Source organism: Callithrix jacchus, chromosome 10, assembly GCF_049354715.1.
Source record: "Callithrix jacchus isolate 240 chromosome 10, calJac240_pri, whole genome shotgun sequence".
Lineage (NCBI taxonomy): Eukaryota > Metazoa > Chordata > Mammalia > Primates > Cebidae > Callithrix > Callithrix jacchus.
In genome coordinates this window covers 21,827,414-21,846,776 of record NC_133511.1, presented here as the reverse complement: position 1 = coordinate 21,846,776, position 19,363 = coordinate 21,827,414, and the positions used below count along the sequence as shown (strand labels likewise).

At 42.7% G+C, this 19,363-nt stretch overlaps 1 long non-coding RNA gene across 32 annotated transcripts in view; it reads left to right on the top strand.

The window, feature by feature from the left end:
• Positions 1-19,363, top strand: part of LOC108593745 (uncharacterized) — a 363,338-nt gene that overhangs the window by 227,132 nt on the left and 116,843 nt on the right. Inside the window, exon 1 of one of the 32 annotated variants that reach the window (XR_013523104.1) lies at positions 15,354-15,527. The exons of the other annotated variants lie outside the window; for them this stretch is intronic. This is a non-coding gene — a long non-coding RNA (uncharacterized LOC108593745). Of the gene's footprint in view, positions 1-15,353; positions 15,528-19,363 lie in introns of those variants that run through there. 32 annotated transcript variants of the gene reach the window in all.

The following is a 19,363-nucleotide window of genomic DNA, read 5'->3' as shown; positions in this document are numbered from 1 at the left end:
ACTTTAGACACAGCAGATCATTGGTTGCCTGGGATTGTCAGAGGATGTCGAGGGGTGAGGCGGGAGCAGGAATTGTTGACAAATAGGCTTGAGGAAATTTTGAGGGGTGATAGGAATGTTCTAAAACTAGATTGTGGTGATAATTGCTAAGCTCTATAAATTTACAAATAATCACTGAATTGTACACTTACCATTGGTGAATGCTGTGGTGTGCAAATTATACTTCAATAAGGTTGTAAAAAATGGTTGAAATCACCACTTGGTTACCTTCATATTTTTATTTCCAGTGATATTACAGTTTCAAAAATGTTTTCCAGGTAATGCTAAAAAAAAAGTCTTTAATCACAGAATACAGATTCAAGTTGGTTTCTTTTCTCTTCCTGAGGCCATACCAGTGGAGACACATTCAGATTGTAAAAAAATTTTTTCTCCTTCAAACTAATTAAGTCAGCACTGATGACATCAGCTGTATTTTCAGTGCACCTGATAAAGGCCAGGATACTAATGAAATTCTGGAGTGATTAGAAATGTACACTACTGGTCTTAGTTCAGCATGGAACATTGCTGCCCAGCTCCAGGACAGGAGCGGATATAAGCAGCCTCAACTCAGTTAATGGAAACCTCTCCGGTTGAACATGAGTCTAATGAGAAAATAATATTAATTATGAATGGCTAAAACTTGTCTATTCATGTGGGGCAGCATTTCATTTACAGAGGAGCACCTTTCTAGGTGTGAGTGCATTGAGAAGTGCCATGACCGGGCAGAATGACCTCTGAACTTTGAAGTTAGACAGAACTGAGTTAAATTCTGCCTTTCTCACTTATTAGTTGTATGATCTTTGGCTGATTTAATTTAATTTTCCTGAACTTTCATATCTTCATCTAGAATATGAGATGCTAGTCTCCATCTCAAAGGATTGGGGCCTGATTTAGTGAACTCACTTATGCAAGGCCTAGGAAGCAGGAGCTGTGTAACAAATGAGACCTATTCCCAGAATGGCTTAGATAAGGCATTCATTCAACAAATACTAACTACTGTTAATAAGTGTCTCTTATTCATTTATTCCTTCAATTCAGCAAATATTATGTGAACACCAGACCTTTTCCTGGTAGAATTCTTAGTGTTCAGGATGCGTCAATGCATTTAAAAAGATGAAAATCCGGCTGGGTGTGGTGGCTCATGCCTATAATCCCAGCATTTTGGGAGGCCAAGACAGGCATATCAGGAGGTCAAGCTATCCAGACCATCCTGGCCAACATGATGAAACCCTGTCTCTACTAAAAATATAAAAATTAGCTGGGCATGGTGGTGTGCACCTATAGTCCCAGCTACTTGTGAGGCTGAGGCAGGAGAATCACTTGGACCAGGGAGACGGAGGTTGCAGTCAGCTGAGATAGTGCCACTGCCCTCTAGCCTGGGCAAGAGCAAGACTCTGTTTAAAAAAAACCAAAAGACAAGCCCACTTAGAAAATAACCATAAAAATAATAAATGACTAAATTTCATATGTGAGATACAGTAATACGTTTTATGAGAAAACAATGAAGTAGAGCAAGAGGGATCTAGAGTGAGGGAGGCGGGGGGAAGGATTGATTGCAACTTAGGGTAGTTAGAGAAGGGCTCATTGAGTGAAATGCAAAGCCTCAGAGGAGGTGAGGGAGTGAGCTGTCATCTAGCAAATAGCTAAGGAACAGACTTGAAGGCCAAGTGTACATCCAGTACAAAGGTCTTCAAGTGGAACATACAACACATCTTCAAGAAGCGCCAGAGAGGCCCATTACCATGCCAGATGCTAGATACTCAGCAGTAAACTGAACATTCAGAACTGAGTTCAAATTCGGCTTCTGTCACTTGCCTGTTGTGGGAACTTTGGTTATTTAACTCCTCTGGGCATATACCTCTGCACTAAAAAAATAAGATTTGCATATCTATTTCAAGGGATTATCTGTCTCAAAGGATTAAAGCATTTATTTACCCCACTCATCTGTGAAGCTAGAATTTATAGATTGTGTTTCAGCAGAATAGGGACTGTTGCTTTATTTCTGTCTGGCTGTGATTTATTTAGCTGTGTGTGGCATCCTCTTATGCTGAGCGTGTTCCAAAAATGCAGCAAGGTTGTGGGGGCAGGTAGGACATGGGAAAGGCTGAAATAGAAAAATGATTCTGAGATGTAAAAGAAGATATAGCCATGAGAGAGATAAACATTAATGTATTCATTCAGCAAATAGTTATTGAACTAGGTTATAGGCATATACTGCATTGAGAAGAATAACGTGGGACATGATAAGGAGTTTTCAATACTGGGATGATAATACATTTTATACATTTATCAATGTGTGCGTGTGTGTGTGTGTTTGTGTGCATGTATGTGTGTAGCTTTTTGTCAGAATCCACTGTGCACCAGAAGTGACTCAGACATTTATGAAACGTGCCAGAGATTTCTGGTGAATTGTTTTGAAGGTTGAGAGAACACGAAAGAGACATGCTGGCTCCTTCAATGTCAGTTTTCTCAAATATTTTTCTTATTGCTTCTGGCTGGATATGGCATAGTGGCAAGAATACCGGATTCAGAGTCGGAAGATCATGAATCTTCCCCTTCAAGAGTCAGCGGCGTGACGTGGGCTCATCTAACTCCTCAGAGCTTTATTTTGCTCATGTATATAATGGAAGTGAAACATCTACATTGTCTGCTTCCCAAATGCCAAAGGTCAAATGAGGAAATAAATTTGAAATCATTGGTAAGATATAAAAGCAAACACAAGGTGCGGTGAGGTGCAGGTCATTGTTGAAGAGAGTCTGATGGGAACTGGGGGACGGTCAGTTATCTGTTGTAGGAAAGAATGGCTTTGGCATTTCTCCACAGAGGACACATTTGGTGCTAATTTATGCACATTAGTTAATTTTGTTTTGCTGGGGGCTCAGATGGGACTCCCTGATGGATGTGCCATCCATGACGGAGTCAACAAAACCACATGGCTCAATCCTGTGATCCTTCTAGGGCTGGAACTAAAGGAGACAGGCTCTTGAGAGGCACAGGTTTGGCTGACAATTTCAAAGTCATCTGCTCAAGGAAATCCTGCTGAGGCCTAGAAAATGGGATGCGTAGAGAAAACTCTTTCTTCTTAAACACTGTCAGGTTCATTGTCAACCCAGCTCTTCAGCCATCTGAGTTTAACATTCTAGGCATGTAGGAATACAGCCACAAAATGGTAACCGGTGGTGCTGTGCTCTTCTTCCCAAGCTCTGAAACCATCTGGGCTAGCTGAGAGTGAGGGGAGAACAGTGGCAGACTCTTCAGTAGGAGAGAAACACTCCTAAGAGTCAAGCTTAGAGTAAGTTATTGGGGGAAAAGAGAATTATTCAAGAGAAAGGCAAGATGATACTAAAATCATATATGTCTGCTTAGAGTATAAATTGAGGGTGAGAACAGAATTCTTGAATTGTAAGAATCATTGAATCTTATCATGGGCTTGTTGATGATAAACCATAGATTCTCTTGCCTCTCTGTCTATATGTATTAGTCTCACTCTCCAGATTGTGAGCTGATCCTAAATAGGACTAAGATGTTTGCATGTTTTCTCTCTCCAGTGCCTACCCCCATGCCTGGCATCTCACAGCTACTTGCATGTGACATTGAACACACCCTTTCCACACACCAGGGCTGGCTAGGGAAGGGAGGCTGTCCCTTCATTTTCCACTACAATCTCTAATAGTGGGGGAAGATTTTCACGTGGTTAAAAGATGAAAATATTTGTCTTCTTTGGTTCTCATTTATTTTAAATGTGCCAGGTCTTAAGCACACTGTGACCTCTTTGTATAAGGCAGAGCTTCCCAGAGATGCTGTGTGGTCTTGGGAGCATCTGGAATGGCCTACAGGTGTGCCCTGAGTGATTATATGCTTTTTGTAGTGGTAGAGTATTACAATTGGTTGGATAACCATTTAGAAATTTTCAAGTGTATTTGAACATACAGTTGTCTATAAACTTGCTAGCTTCTGTGATGACTGTTTAGGTGGATGCAACTCTCCAGATGGACCCTGCCACCAGAGTGCTGTGGGATGGCTGAACATTTCACTCCCTGGATCTTTCTGTTAAACTGTCCTAGTATGAGTTCAAATTTTTTTTAGTCACAATTTATTTATTCTCAGGGAAGTTCTTCACTTTGCCTGCAGTAAAAAATATTAGATTATTTCCTCATTTAATGTGCTCTTATATTTTGTATTGTTCTAATAAGGCAGAAGGCATATGTGACTTTTATTTTTACCTTTGAAAATCAGATATTAGGCATTTCTAGATAGAAAACGATTAACTGGGAGATTTTATGCAAATTTCACCTTTAATATATTTTATATAAAATTTTATATTTAAAAATTATGAATAAATAGCTGGGTGTGGTGGCTCATGCCTGTAATCCCAGCACTTTGGGAGGCTGGGGTGGGCGGATAACCTGAGGTCAAGAGTTCGAGACCAGTGTGACCAACATGGTGAAACCCCGTCTCTACTAAAAATACAAAATTAGCCAGATGTGGTAGCTCATGCCTGTAATTCCAGCTACTCAGGAGGCTGAGGCAGGAGAATCACTTGAACCCGGGAGGCAGAGGTTGTGGTGAGCCAAGATCATGCCATTGAACTCCAGCCTGGGTAACAAGAGTGAAACTCTATCTCAAAATAAATAATAATGAATACATAAATTGTTATTAATTTTAATCAATTTTATTACTAAGCCTCATATTGAATCTCTCAAATTCTTTCCAATTTATCCAGTCATTCAGTTATTACAATTTTCTGTGCCTGTCTTGAAGTGAAAACAGTAGGGCAACTTTGTTACAAATTATCCTTTGTGTAATTTTTCACCTGGGAAGTGGGATGTAAATGCAAAAAATATTAGTCTTGGTAGAAAGGCTTTGTTAGAGGAATCCAAGATGTTTCCATTTCCATTTTTAAAGCTCCATTTGCCAAGGTAGTGAAACAAAGTGGGTGACTTTAACTTAAAGGTGTTTCCCAATGATGGGCACTCTGATAGGATTGATGTGTTGCTGGAGATTTCTACCTTCCGAGTGGGATCTCCCTTGTTTTCTGCAGGAGAGACATGGTAGAAAGAGACAGCAGGAACTGAAAAGGTAAATGTCACAACATCCAGCCTGCCATAGTTTGAAATCACACATGGATTTAACAGATTGCAAAGTGTCATCGTAATACAATTCATGTAATTCATTAAACCGCATTTACATGAAAAGTAAATGATACCCTCCTATTTAACAATTAATTGAACAAGTGGTATTATATTGAATTGAAACACTTAAACTTGACTTTTATTGAATAAATACAGCCAATACAGGACAGAAAAAAAAAAAACCTCAAAATGGATCTGAAATTGACCTTAGATGACTCTTCCAGGCTGCTAACAGTGTGTGCAAGGAGTGTCTCCTTTCTTCTGAGGGCTGGGGAGAGACTTATTGCTGACGAAGTGCACCTGCAGCTTTGAATGGCTGCTCCAGGGCGGGGAGGGGGCACAAGGCATGAACTCAGTGATCTCAAGAGTAAGACTGCCATAGTTAACAAATGAAAATATGACACACAAAGGATCTGAGACATACTACACTAAAAAAGAATTATTTCTTGTTTATTCAAAATGCAAAATGAACTGGGTAGTTCTGTTTTTATCTGGCAACTCTACTTAGGAGATGTGGGGAGAGGTATCTAGGAGACCATTAAAAAGCGGAAAAAAAGGAGTCTCCTGGCTGGTGAGTGAACATTATAATAAAGACAACAAAGACATGAGCATCGTTCCTGTGCCATGTATTTGGAATAAGATTTGTATAGGAATTCTAAGGGGCAAAGTCAATGTCAGGGAGGACTCTAGAAAAAATCAGAACTTAGTTTTGAAGGAAACCAGAAATTTCCCCAAAAAGATGATGGTGGGTGTTGAGGCATGGCATTTCAGGCAAAAAAAAAAAAATGTCCAAAGTTACGGAGTAGTCAAACAACGGCAGTGTCCTTCTCCGTGAAGCCTTTCCGGTCACATCCAGAGGGAATGCACCTTGCCTTTCTCTGTTCTGTCCTCACGCTTTGTTGGAGCCTAAATCACATAGCCCTTATACTTTCTACTGCTGGGACAACTGTGATGTGGAGCCCCATAGAGCTGGCAAGTGGCAGGTAGCTCTTGGAAAAGACTCCAGACTTGTCTACTGTCCTAGTAGAGCAGCAAACCCAGATGCTTTTTGCAGAATATTGATTGAGAGCAAACACATCAAATGTTTCAGCGATTTTTCAAGCAAAGCAACATTTTGCTACAGTGTATGTATATGTACTTAAGTAAACACTGAAAATTGATTTATATACATCAGAGCTTAGGCATCTACTTCCCATGAGAGAGGTAACAACATGAAAGTAAACCAAATGGAAAAATAAATAATATTCTTTGCATTCCCTGCTGCTTAAGTGGATGAGGGAAGTTTCTCTATTGCATATCTCAGCAGTCTACTGCTTTTGCATGTTATCTTTTGGAGGAGAGAGGTTGTCTCATATCTTGTGTGTACTGCTTTCATTCTAGGTTTTAGAATCAGCTGCTCAAAATTCCTCAACTTATGATGTTGTGTAAGTAGATAAGTAGGAGCCTGCTTTTTGTCTCTTTTGGCCACAGAAACTGAAGAACCTTGGATATTTATTGGAGGGGAGCTTTTCTCCCTTCTTCCCCCAGTGATATGCTTTGGAGGCAAACTTATGCAGGGATAGGAGCATGAAGACAGTACCTTCTGCTAGTTTAATGTGGAGATAACATTTCCTTTTTTTTTTTGTTTAAAAATATTGATTTTCAAAGATATACTAACTGGAATAGGTGAGGTTTTTGTTGTGAATTTTCTGTTTTCATTCTGTTGCTTGGGAGGGGGAGGAGAGACCATTTGAAGAATTATACCTGGCTTATCAGCTATCTTAGGGTTCAAAGTGGTTTGAGCCTTTCAGCTGTAGGAACTCTAATATTGCTCCTGAAGTTAATGTTACGTATTGTTTTTCTCTTTCATTTTCCTTGCGCATTTCCTAAAGTTCGGAAGTCCTTGACCAACCCAGGATTTTACCTAGATCTCTGATGACCTACCTTGGTTTTTCTTTACCTGAGAATTGCCTGTATATGGTTCCATGCTCCCTCTGTGCAGTTTGTCTTTTTCAGGACTGTGAGGACAACATGGTCACCTTTACTTTGCTTGGCTGTGGTTTGGGGTGGCATTAACACCAGGATTTCTTTCAGGACCCACTGAGGGTTGGTTTCTGCTCTCCTGCGCCACCTGCTGTCACCAACTCCAAATGCAGACTCGCCAGTCACCAGCCCAGGGCTCCCAGCCCCAGCCAGAGTCCAAACCTCAGACCAACCAGATGTTACTTAGCCTGCCAGATTTCTGTCTGGGCCTTATCTGTACCGCCTTTACTGGCTCACTAGATCAGAATCCCAAATGTCCCCGGATGACTCGCCTCAAGTCACGCAGACCCTGAGCTCTTTGGCTAGAAAGAGGGAGCCTGTTTGATTGGGGGTTGCTGACCAGCGGTTCCTGCCAGCTTTCTGAATGTGTGGCCAGTGGAGGCCGGCCTCTCCTTAGCAGTAAAAAAAGTAGATGGATTTCTTTAGAAATGTCAACAGACACATGACACTGATCCTTTAAGGGACTCCCCAACGTGTTCCCTGACTGGGCTTAGTTTCTCCCAAGTTGCTCAGAAATGGGAATCTTTGCCTTTTGCTTTTGAGCACGCTGGACTTTTCTGCAAACTCACAAAAGTTGGTAATTCTAACCAAGGAGCCCCAAGAAAGTGGGGTGCTGCTTTCTATTAGTTAAATTAAGTACCTCCGTTATTCTCTGTTTTACGTTGAAGATCTCTTGATGGCAGGGACTTACACATTTGCTCCCTCTCCATCGCACACAGCCTGGCACACATAGGTGCTTCACACATCCTATTAAAAGGAGCAGACCCTATCTGGTCAAAATCCTTCTTGGAAGTTCTTTTCTATTTGTCTGTTAAAAGAAAAAAAATGTCAGAGTTGAGCCTGTGAAAGTTTATTCCTGACTTAAGACCGAAAAAATAAAGCTACCCCAGAGAGAAAAACGATGAAGAGCGAGTGCTGTGATTTCTATGATCACTCTGATAAGAATCAGGATAGTGACCAGCCGTGGTCTCCCAAGGTGTGAAAAAAGAAAAGCATATGCATGCAGGAGAGAACTGAGTTAGATATGAGATAGAACTTCCTGAGAGCAGAGGTTATGGGGTCCCCTTACAAAAACTGAGTTAGATATGAGATAGAACTTCCTGAGAGCAGAGGTTATGGGGTCCCCTTACAAAATAAAAATGGGGGTTTATGTTAGTAAATATTCTGGAGAGAGGTACACAAACATTCAGTTCAATAAATGCTTATTAAACTCCTGCATCATGCCAGCACTGTATTATATGCTGGAGTTAAAAAGAGTATATAGTACCTGGCCGCCAAGAAGAAAGACAAACAAGCAGGCAATTTCAATATAATTTTCTGATTGCTAAGAGAGAAGTGTGCCCAGGGTTTTGTGGGAGAATATGAAGGGGCACTAATTCAAGCTGTGTAGTCAGGGAAGGCTTCCTGGAGGAGGTGGTGCTTGTACTGAATCTTACTATTGGGTGGGTGATATCTAGAGGAATAAATGCAGTCAGCATATTCCAGCAAAGGTGGAAAGCTAGACTAGCTGATGTACAAACATCCTCAGATCATAGAAACTCCTTTCAGTCCTTTGGGATTGAGTCATCTGGGAAATGCTGCTGTCCCATAGGAAATGTCTTATAAGCCTGGCAGCCTAAAGGGGCTCCGTTTTCTGTTCCATGTACAGCTTGTCACCTTGCTGGCACAGCCTCTTGTAAATTTAGGAGGGAAAGAGTAAAAGAAGGAATCCTATCTGCATCCAAGGGTCATGGTCCATGAAGCAGCCTCGGTGCTCTAACATTCAGGGAGCTGCAGAACTGGTGTTTGATGCATCAGATCTGATACATTTGGGTTCAAAGAGAATAAACCAACTAGTGCTGAAAATTCTCTCCCAGCAGCTACTTTTTGAGTTCCAACAGATTGTTCTAGCCAGCCCCATTGGCCAGGTGGGAAAACTGAAGCTGAAAGGCATGAAGTCACTTTCTGGGACTTGGGGAACAACTATTGGCTGCTGCATGGTAATTTAGCTTCTTATTTCTCACTTCATTGCTGCAGTTAGTACCTTCCCAGGGTGGGAAACTCTGAGAGTCAATTTTCCCAGAAAGACGCAGTTTTGAAATGGCAGGCCTGTTAGTAATGGCCTGTTTCCACTGGGTATCCTGCCCACTGGGCTGGCACTATGGGGGTGGGGGTTCCTAGCCACCCCAGGGAGGTCATTCAATCCCAGCCATGGCAGTTGGTGTCCTTGGTGCTCTGGACCACCATCAGAGAACGGAATCTGCGGGAAAACAAAGAGTGCAGCCGGGGCGGCAGACCTGAGTCCTCCACACCCACTTGCCCAGGGCAGTCCCAGCGGGGCTAGTGCCAGGCGTTGTGCTGCTTCTCCACCCCCTTCCCGGCCCCTCGGCTCATCTGCTGGCTTCCAGAACTCCAGCCATCCTGAATGGGTCTTTGTGCGCACCCCAGGAGCTGGCTCAGAAGAGCCTGATGGAAATGCTGGACAGAGACGTCTCCTCTGGATCCAGGCACAGCCCATTGTGGTGCCATCTTGCGGGAGCCAGGCTTTTATTGTTCCACCATGTTGCTCTATCTGGGAGCGAGTTGGGACCTGGTGAAAGCGAGAAATGTTCTGCACCCCTGACAGTGGGGTCATGGGCAGGACCACAGGGATGGCAGCGCCTCTGTCACTTTCCCTTGGCTCTCTTTCCCACTGTCAGTCTTTGCTACTTTACCCCCCGCGATGACTGTGATAATATTAATTACAAGAGGCACCATTAATGGTCACTCCCAAGGTGCCAGGCATTGTGCTAAGGGTTTCATCCCATTGAATTAAGTGTTCTCAAAGATCCCATGGGATGTGCTGTCTTCTTATTCTCATTTTACAGGTGAGGAAACCAAGGTTTGGAGATGTTAATCAGCCTGCCCAGGTAATTCTGAACAGGAAAGTGAGCACAGATGAGATGCAACTCTGCCCTTACCTCCTCCTTCCAGCCTTCAAGGTGTCTTTTACCAATGATTGAGGTCCTACGGCCACTTGTACACTCATTCCTAAGAAACCCCTAAGTTTCAGGGCACCAGCAGAGACAAAAGCCTGGTTCTGGCAAAATGTATAGAGCCTCATGGCCTCTGAGGTTCCTTTTTTAAAATGCTGTCATTTTTTTTTTAATCCGGTGGATATTTTATTTTGTAAGATAGAAGAAATTATAGATATATAAGGAAAATGTTGGGGTACAACCATAGATTGAAAATTTTATTAAAGAACTTCATCTCCACCCTAAAAAAACCAATCATTTTATGAGACAAGCAAGTACCACATGAGGGTTGGAGCTCAGGATGCATTTCAGATGTTGGTGGTCCCAGCTCTGTCACAGCAGGCACTGCTCTGGCCAGGCGTCTTTTTTTGTGAGCAATGAGGGTTAATTCCAGGTGTCTGACCCTGAGGTTCTCTTTGGCTGGGTTGGAGAGCAGGAAGAAATCTTGCTTTTGTTGTTGTTGTTTTTTTAAATAGATAGAAGCAGTGGTGGTAATGGTATCTACTCACCTGCCTGGTTTCTCTTCTATGTGTGGCAAGATTGTCACTTGGGAAGGGTGATTGACATAGCTGTCTTATGGAGCAAAGTCAACGACACTTTTAGGGGAAAGAAGTTTTAACTATGACTTTTAGAACAGCCCTGGTAGCTGAGCCAAACAGCCAGATGGAAAGGGCTGTGAGCATTTCTCTGTTTGCAAAAAGGCTATAAAAAATCTATGGTAAACAAACAAAAACAGCAGAAGAAACACAGGTTAGATCTTCAGAAGAACTTTCTAGCTGTGCAGTGTGGTTAAGGTATCAGCAAAATTATGAGTTGTGTCCCAAAGTTAGCAAGTTTCCCTTCCCTTTTCTTCCCTTCCCTTCCCTTCTTCCCATTCCTTCCCTTTTTTCTTCCCTTCTTCTTTTCCCTTCTATTCCATTCTTCCCTTCCTTTTTCCCTTCCCTTCTCTTCCCTTCTTCCCTCTCCTTCCTTTTTTCCCTTCCCTTCTCTTCCCTTCTTCCTTATCCTTCCTTTTTTCCCTTTCCTCCTCTTCCCTTCTTCCCTTCTCTTCCTGTCTACCCTTCCATTCCCTTTTTTCTGCCCTTCCCTTCTTTTCCTCTTTCTTCCCTCCCCTCCCCTCTCCTCCCCTCCCCTCCTCTCTCCTCCCTTCTCTTCCATTCCCTTCTTCAACTTTATTTGAAAGAAAAGTTAGTTTCTCACCTCTCTAGACTATTATCTAAACAGCCCATACCATTCCCAAGATAGGGGAATGGTCGTTGACAATCATAGGCCTCATATAGAGAAGCTTTATATCCATCTTTAACACACAACAGAAAGATATTCTCTGGACTATGAATCCTCAACATTGTGTGTGGTATAGTGCGTTCTGCCCCTCCGTGTGAAAAGTTAATGTCCATTTCTAGCCACCACTGCATTCAGCCCCAGAAATGTCAATGTTGTAATGATGGATAAGGTGTCTGAGTAGTTTTTCTATGAATTATTCTCCAAGTTGCTTCCCACAACTTTTTTTAGCGGGGGGATAGAGTCTCACTCTGTTGCCCAGGCTGGAGTGCAAGGCTGTGTTCTTGGCTCACTGCAACCTCTGCTTCCTGCGTTCAAGTGACCCTCCAGCTTCAGCCTCTCGAGTAGCCAGGATTACAGGCATGAGCCACCACACCTGGCTAAGTTTTTGTGTTTTTAGTAGAGACGGGGTTTCACCATGTTGGCTGGGGTTGTCCTCAAACTCCTGACCTTAGTTGACCCACCTGCCTTGGCCTCCCAAAGTGCTGGGATTACAGGCATGAGCCACTGTACCTGGCCGCTACAATCTTTCTATTTCTCTCTGATATCCAAGGATCTGTAACAGAGCATATTTTTTCATTAGACTATTACTATCATCATGAATTATTATTACAACTTGATTGTGGTGACATATAATAAATGCTTATGATTTGAGGAACTGAAGCATGAGTGTGGCAGAGAAACACTCATCAAAATCAAGATAACAGTCTGCAGAGGATTAAGGTCCTAAGATGTGGGGTGTTGAACAAACAAAAATCATAAACAGCCATGAGCCCACTTCCAACCTCAGCCCCTTTCAACTCACTATGCTGTCATGCTCTGGTGTTTTTCTTGGGAGTCACTTGTCTCTTTTTTACTTTGCTAGTCTCATTTCCGAGAGTGGAGCTTGCTATTAAAATAAATAATAGTTAAAGATAGTAGAGTTCAAGAGCTTAAGGGCTAATTCAAGACAGACGCTGGAAATAACTTTTTGATTGTGACAAGGAGGATACACTGAAGAAAAACCTGTTTAAATAGGGCAACTGAAATTTACCTCTGGGGCATGGGTTACTTGAAGTTTGAGTAACTTTCTGGGTCTCAGCCTTTTAATTAATGGATAACATGTGAGTCATAGGACAATTTCATCTTCGTGAAGAAAGCTGTCAATTTATTTCTTGGACTTGGGTCAGTAGGCAATGCAGAACAGCAGGCATCAAAGAATCACCAAGCGTTTTTGAACATGAGTGACATCATCAGAGGCATGCTTTAGAAATTCCCTGCACTAAAAGTCACATGTAAAATGGATTACAGTGGACAGATACTAGCAGTCAGAAACCAAGTAAGAAGATACAGCAGTAGTCCAAGTGAGAACAAATGAAAACTTCACCAAGGATAACTGCAGTAGGAATAAAAGAAAGGTACTAATTCAAGAAATACAGTGGAGAAAGAGTGGACAGAGCTTGGCAACCAAGCAGCTATAAAGGAGGGGCGTGGGTGAGGGAGGAATTAACTATGACAGTCACAATCAGATTTCCCCAGAGAGCAACTGGGCATTTGTCCAATGGCCAATGGGAGCAACTGAACTTTCTGCACTTTTCTCGCCGACAAGCAGGGAGTAATAGAGGCCTGTTAGCTCTACAAACTTCCCCATAGCCTGTCACGATGAGGGGAGTATGACCCTGTCATGGGGTGAGTCAAGATCAGAAACAGGGTCGCAGATGCAGGTTTGTACTTTCCTGAGGGATGTTGCCATTTGATGGGTCCCGTTGCCCCAACCCTTCATGGTGATAATATCTAATACTCAGGTTGCTTTTAGTTAGTGGGGCTTTCTGCACACACAAGTGAGGAGAATTCTGCAAAGAATTGGGAGAAAGAAATTTAACAGTATCCTGCCCCACCCACCAGCAGTGTTGGGTGACTTTTAGCGTTTTAAATTTGTTCCCACCCTCACCTTTTTTGTGCCATTTTCCTACTTATAAATTCAAGGCTGTGGTACCAGATTTCCTTGACTTTAGCAATGACATGGAAATGACTTTGAATTAAGTCCTGTGTTTATTGCTGTGATGCCACCCAAAGGCAGTAGGCATTTGGAAATGTAGTGAAGATGGCACTTTAATGGCCTTCAGGATGGAAGATTTTGGTATGGGACAACTGGACTTGTCTTCTCGGCATCTCCCTGTGGGCCTCTCAGATTACCTGGCAGCATGTTTGCTGATTCTAGGACAAGGAAGAATATTCTTTTGATAAACAAAGCCCAGGCAACCAAAACTTTTTCTTTAGAGCTCTACCTGGGCCCAAGGGGGTTTCCTCTTTTTATGACCCAGCTTGGTCCCTAACCAAGGACCTGTGAAATTCCCTGAAGACGAGCAGCTCTTGAGTCCAGCTATATTCTAAATGAAAGACAAGAAACTTGACCCTCTTGCCCTCCCATTTGGTTTCCCATACTAAAGACTGCTCTGAGCTTAAGGTTTTCTTTCCTTTCTTGGTATGGAAATGTGAATATCTCCTGTTTATTGGTTGATATAGAAAAACTAAGTGTCCTTGTACTTAAGCCAGGCAAATTTCAGTTGATAAAGTTTCCTCAAAAGCGTAGACAGGTGGTTGCTTCTGATTGCCAAGTGCCCAGCGGGAGCTGAAAGTCTCTGGGTTGAGTGGCACTGAAATTGTTCCCAGGAGAATGACCCCCAGAGACCTTCTTGTCCATCACGTCAGGCTTTTTGATAAGGATGTTAGAACCAGATTAGGTTCCTAGAATTTATTTATCCATCTGCACATGACATTTGCCCTGATTTTTTGTCTTTTAAGTTAAAAATGGCAGTTTTTTGCCTTGTGACCCTTTAGTTTCTGTCTAAGAAAGTTCTGCTCTGAATGACTGCTCTCATATCTCTGGACACATATGGGTCATCTTGGCTATGAGAATGAGTTCAAATTTCTGTTTTTGAGAGATCCTGTTTCCCCATCTGAAGAATGCCTTCAGACTGGGAGCATGGACCTGCAATGCCGTGGCCTTACTAGCCGTGAGTTAATGCCAAGAATCAAGGACACACTTCTTTCTGTGATAAATTTTTGTTGTGGGAAGGACACTGGTTTTCTGGCAAATACCTCTCAGAATTGGTCAGTTCTCAATGATCTGCACTAGATTACAAGCTTTATTTATTATCCATGGATAATTTTAAATTCCAAACTGGCTATGCCACCGCTTGACCTGTTCTCATTAAGGTATCTCTCAATGTCTTCCTCTAGGCAGAAATACCCGTGGAAGATTATGCATTCTGATGTAAGCATAATAGAAAATAAACAAAGAATTTCAAAATCAGAAAAAACCAACTTTAGATCAATCTAAATAATTCTTTGGAATTGCATTATTTCTACCCAAATATCATGATTATATATTCTTAAAAATCAAAGTTATGCATTACTGACTCCATCTTCCTCCCAAAGCCAGAACTTACGAGAATGTGATTGCAATGCCGAACCCTGAAGTTCAGGAATGAGAGGATACTGACATATATAAATACTTCTTTCAACTTGCGATCCCATGGGGTTTGCGCTAAAAGCCTCTCTAGTCCCTTCTCAAGACAGTCTTCAAGGGAGCCTGCCCTGAGCCATGTTGTCCATCCTCTGAAACGGGATGAAGCCTAATCAAGCAATGTAAAATCAAAGTGAAAACAGGTTGCACCTCACCCTCTCTTTGGGAAAACCGTCCTATGCCTACTCCACCTTAAAAGCGAAACGTGCAGTATTTGTGTGCAGAGACTGCACGAAGTGGGCCCCCTGCTTTTTTCAGGGAGGGAATGTAAGCAGATCTCTGAAGAAACCACTTGGCTCAGCAATTTTAGGGCTTGTTGTAATTGGCCTGGCCTAAAAGAATTCAGCAAGCTGTACCTGTGCCAAGGAAAATGCAAACGCTTCCCTGAAACAGAGGCGTTTAGAGTGGACGAGAGGAACTGGGCTCATCTGCGAGCCTGAGTAGAACAGCAAGGGGGACAGGAGAGCTACGACGCTGGAGAGGCTCCAAAGAGGCTGTTTCCTTGCTTAGCCACGGGTGGAAGTCATATCCACCGAACTGTCACCTGGCAGGGTGAGTGGGGTCTGCCGGAGAAGGATCTGGAGTGGGAGGCTTCCTCCTTCCATTCTGAGCCTCCTCATTGCCCTGAGGAGTGCAGCCCCCAGTGTGGCTCCTGGCCAGTTCCTCAGTGGTCCTTTTCTGGGCTCAGCCTCTACTGCCCTTGTCTGGACACTGGGGACTAAGAACATTCTCTCTGACATTTCCAGGTCAGGATGACACTTCCTGTAGACTGACTGCTCCTGATTCTTTGTGGCGTCTGACATGTTTTTTCTGGTAAAAACATAAAACCTAGGAATGATTCTTTGGATATTCTGTTGTTTTCCTTCGCAGCACCCTATACTCCTTTGCAGGAGTTTTACACTTGGCTGTGTTTCTCCCCTTCACTCGTTACTCTGTGACCCCTGGGAGGGTCAGCCTGGTCATTCCAGTCGCGTTCCCGATGCTTACCATGGTCTTTGGCCAAGAGTAGTTACCGAGCAAATGATTGCTAGCTGACTAACAGTAATCCAGATTAGTGTGGAACTTGATTTCTGTATCTCTCCTGCATCCTGAGCATATAGGAGGTGTCTAGTCAACACTTAATCGATTCAGATTTTTCTCGTGAACTAAAAATCTTTTGTAGCCAGGAAGGTGCCCTTTGTTGCTATCCGCTGAGAAGTGAGCTAGTCCGGAAATGGAGACACCAAGTCTTATGATGGGTCTAGCTTTCTTTCTGTTTCTCTCTACTCAAAATATCTTTCCATACCTGGCCTCCTTCTTCCTCCTCAATATTTACCCTTATTCCTGCCTCTCATCACCCCTTGATACCCCAAGGTGGTCTTGGAAACCTCCCAGATATAAGTTCTTCCTTCACGTCTCCCTACATTTAATTTTTCTCCCTTTTTCTTCATCCCTGAACTCTTTTTTCTCCTCTCTCTGAGCTCAGTGTTCCCTCTGCTTAATCAGAGGTCAATTCTCAAATGCTCTGTTTATCTTATCTGACACCCTTATCAGCTTTGCACCCCTTTTTGCAACTCTATCAGGGATAATATCATGAAAGCAACTCCAAACACATTCCATATACCAGCCCCGCCAATAGCCCCATCATATTTTTTCCTTCCTTTTTAGCAATCTGCACTCTTTCTGTTTCCTCTGCCCCTATTCTTATACCTTCCTAACCAGCAAGGTAAGGTTCACACATAGATGCAAAAGATTGCAGAATAGGCAACAATGTCACCTATACTTTTTACTGGTACTGTGTGTCACAAGTGTGTCTCCTCAAACTGAAGATAGGACTTTTAAAATTTACTGTAATTCTGACTTTAAGAAATTCTTTTTTGTTGTTGTTAATTAATGAGAGCTTGTTATGTTGCTCAGGTTGGCCTTGAGCTCATAGCCTCGCCTCCTCAAGCGCCAGGACAACTGGCCGTAGCCACTGTGGCCCCCAACTTTAAGAAATTCTAATGAGCTTTAGGTTCTGTCTTTACTCTGGTACTATACTAAAGGTGTCTTTTCCCTTGCGTCCATGTCTTGCTGATTGTGTTTTCTTTGTGTGTGTTTTGCTTATTCTTGAGCCCCATCAGAATGGTCTCCAATCAAATTGACTTCAGAGGTTAAGTTCAGACAGAGATCAGACAACCACTCGATCAGGGAAGATATGGATGGAATTCAGACATTGGGGGAGGTATTTGATAAAATGGCTTCTAAACATCTCTTTTAAAACCTGCGATTCTCCTTAAACTGATCATCAGAGTGTAGGAGTTTTGTCTTTTCTTTTGTGTTTTCCACTGTACTAAAGGCCATTGACCCCACGGAGGAGGAGCTTAACTCTTGAGCTTACCTGTGATAGTGAAAGAAATTGCTGTTCAAGGGAAAGAGGGGAAAAGGCCGCAAGCACACTTTGGATTTATCTGATCATCTAGCATGTCAGACCACGAGATCCCTCAGCAGGAGTTAAAATGCTCTGTGTGAGGATGTCACATGCTTCTTTTGTTTAGTTTCTCCTTTTGGATCGCAGGTTGTTCATAGACTCAAATAGTCCAAGAGCGAGAAGGATCCCCAAAGGTTATTTCAGTGCAGGCAGCCTCCATGCCTGGCCCTCCATTTGACCAAAGAATGTCCAGTGACGGAGCTGTCACAGCCTTCTCTAGACACAACGTGACTTTTCCAAATTTGGACCAAGCTACAAGAATATTTTTCTTATAGTGGATCAAAAATATTTCCCTTTGACGTTTCTCTCTATTAGTTCCATTCTGTTTCCTGAAGCTGAGAGGAGCAAATCCCCCTTTTCTAACAGAGTTCTTTAAATATTTGAAGACAGCAATTACAGAGTTTTATGTTTATCTGCCTAAATATTTCCAGTTCTTCAAATTCCTCATGACATGGTTTCAAGTTGCTTCTATATCTTGGTTGTCCTATTGTCCAGGTCCTGCATTTTTCCTGGTGTGGGGTGCAGAGCAGAATGGAATGCTCTAGCCAATCCAAAAGGGGAACAAGACTCTCCTTCCATCACCACTCATTTTCCTGTTTCTCCACGCATGAACCCTTGTCCCTCACATGCTCCAGACCCTCTGATACTTCCTCCTGTAGAAGTAATTCTGGATTTTGATCCCATCTTTCACGGTGGGCCTTTCACTAAAGGTTCTCAGTTTTAGATCTATTTGCATGAAAGGGAATCTTTTTGTTTTTGCAGCTTTTCTTGAATTCTCTAAATTCTTGTTGCTTTTTTTCCCTTGGCTTGAGTTTATAACAGTGTTTAATTATCTTGAGTGCAGTTTAACCCTTTCATATTCAGCCCAAGGCCCAACATAGGTCTGATAAATATTTATTGAGTTCATGGTTCGTAGCAAGATCATCAATTGACATCCCTTCTTCTGTTTTGTCATCATCATTATTATGTGGCACACAGTTTCTTTTGCTCAAAGTTCTGGCTGTCTTTCATCTTTGTTCCTATAGTGCCACTGTTAGTTATGAAGAAAGAGCTCATAAAGTAGCTACAACAGAATCAGAGGGTCGTGTAACCAAGTATCATTTCCAATGCACTAGCAAGCAGAGCTAAGATCAGAACCCAGGTTTCCTGATCTCCTGCCCCGTATGTCTAGACTATGTCCTGTCTCTGAAGAAACATGGGAGTGACACTCACTGATCATCCTCAGTACAGGGCAATGAGCCACACCATTAAGAAGCATTGATTGGCTCCCCTGCTGTGAGAACAGTATGCTGGGTATGATACAGAGAAACTCACATGGAGTCTGCAGGAGAAAACTGGTCATTAGATCAAATGTGGAGGAAACACCCATAGGCCTGGTGGGATGCTCTCTGTTGACCAGGGCAGGCAGGGGAATCCAAACAAGGAAACCTTCCAGAATGACAGCTGTGCTCTAGCATTGAACTGTAGGTTAGCATGTGGTTTGTGACGTATTACTTCATTTTGCCATCATACCAGTTGTGAGATCTTGATTGTGAAACTAACAACTCCATTGTGTGGATAAAGAAACTGAGGCGAGAGTTGTGAATTGAACATAAAATAAGTAGTAGAGAAACATGTCAAGTCTAGATCTGTTGAAGCCTAGAGCTGTTTTTGCCACGTCACATTGTCTCATCGACTCTTCCAGCAGTTCTGGCAAGGGAGCTCTTAATTTCAGCAAAACAAATTTCAGACCACTTTCCACTGGCCTCTATTCAATTCCACTACCTTTCTGATGTTGGTGGCAGCTCTGTACTGAAACATACATGAAGATGGAACTTGGATTAAAATCATAAAGCTTTGGTTGGGCACGGTGGCTCACACCTGTTAATCCCAGCACTTTGGGAGGCTGAGGCAGGCAGAGCATGAGGTCAGAAATTCAAGACCAGCCTGGCCAACATGG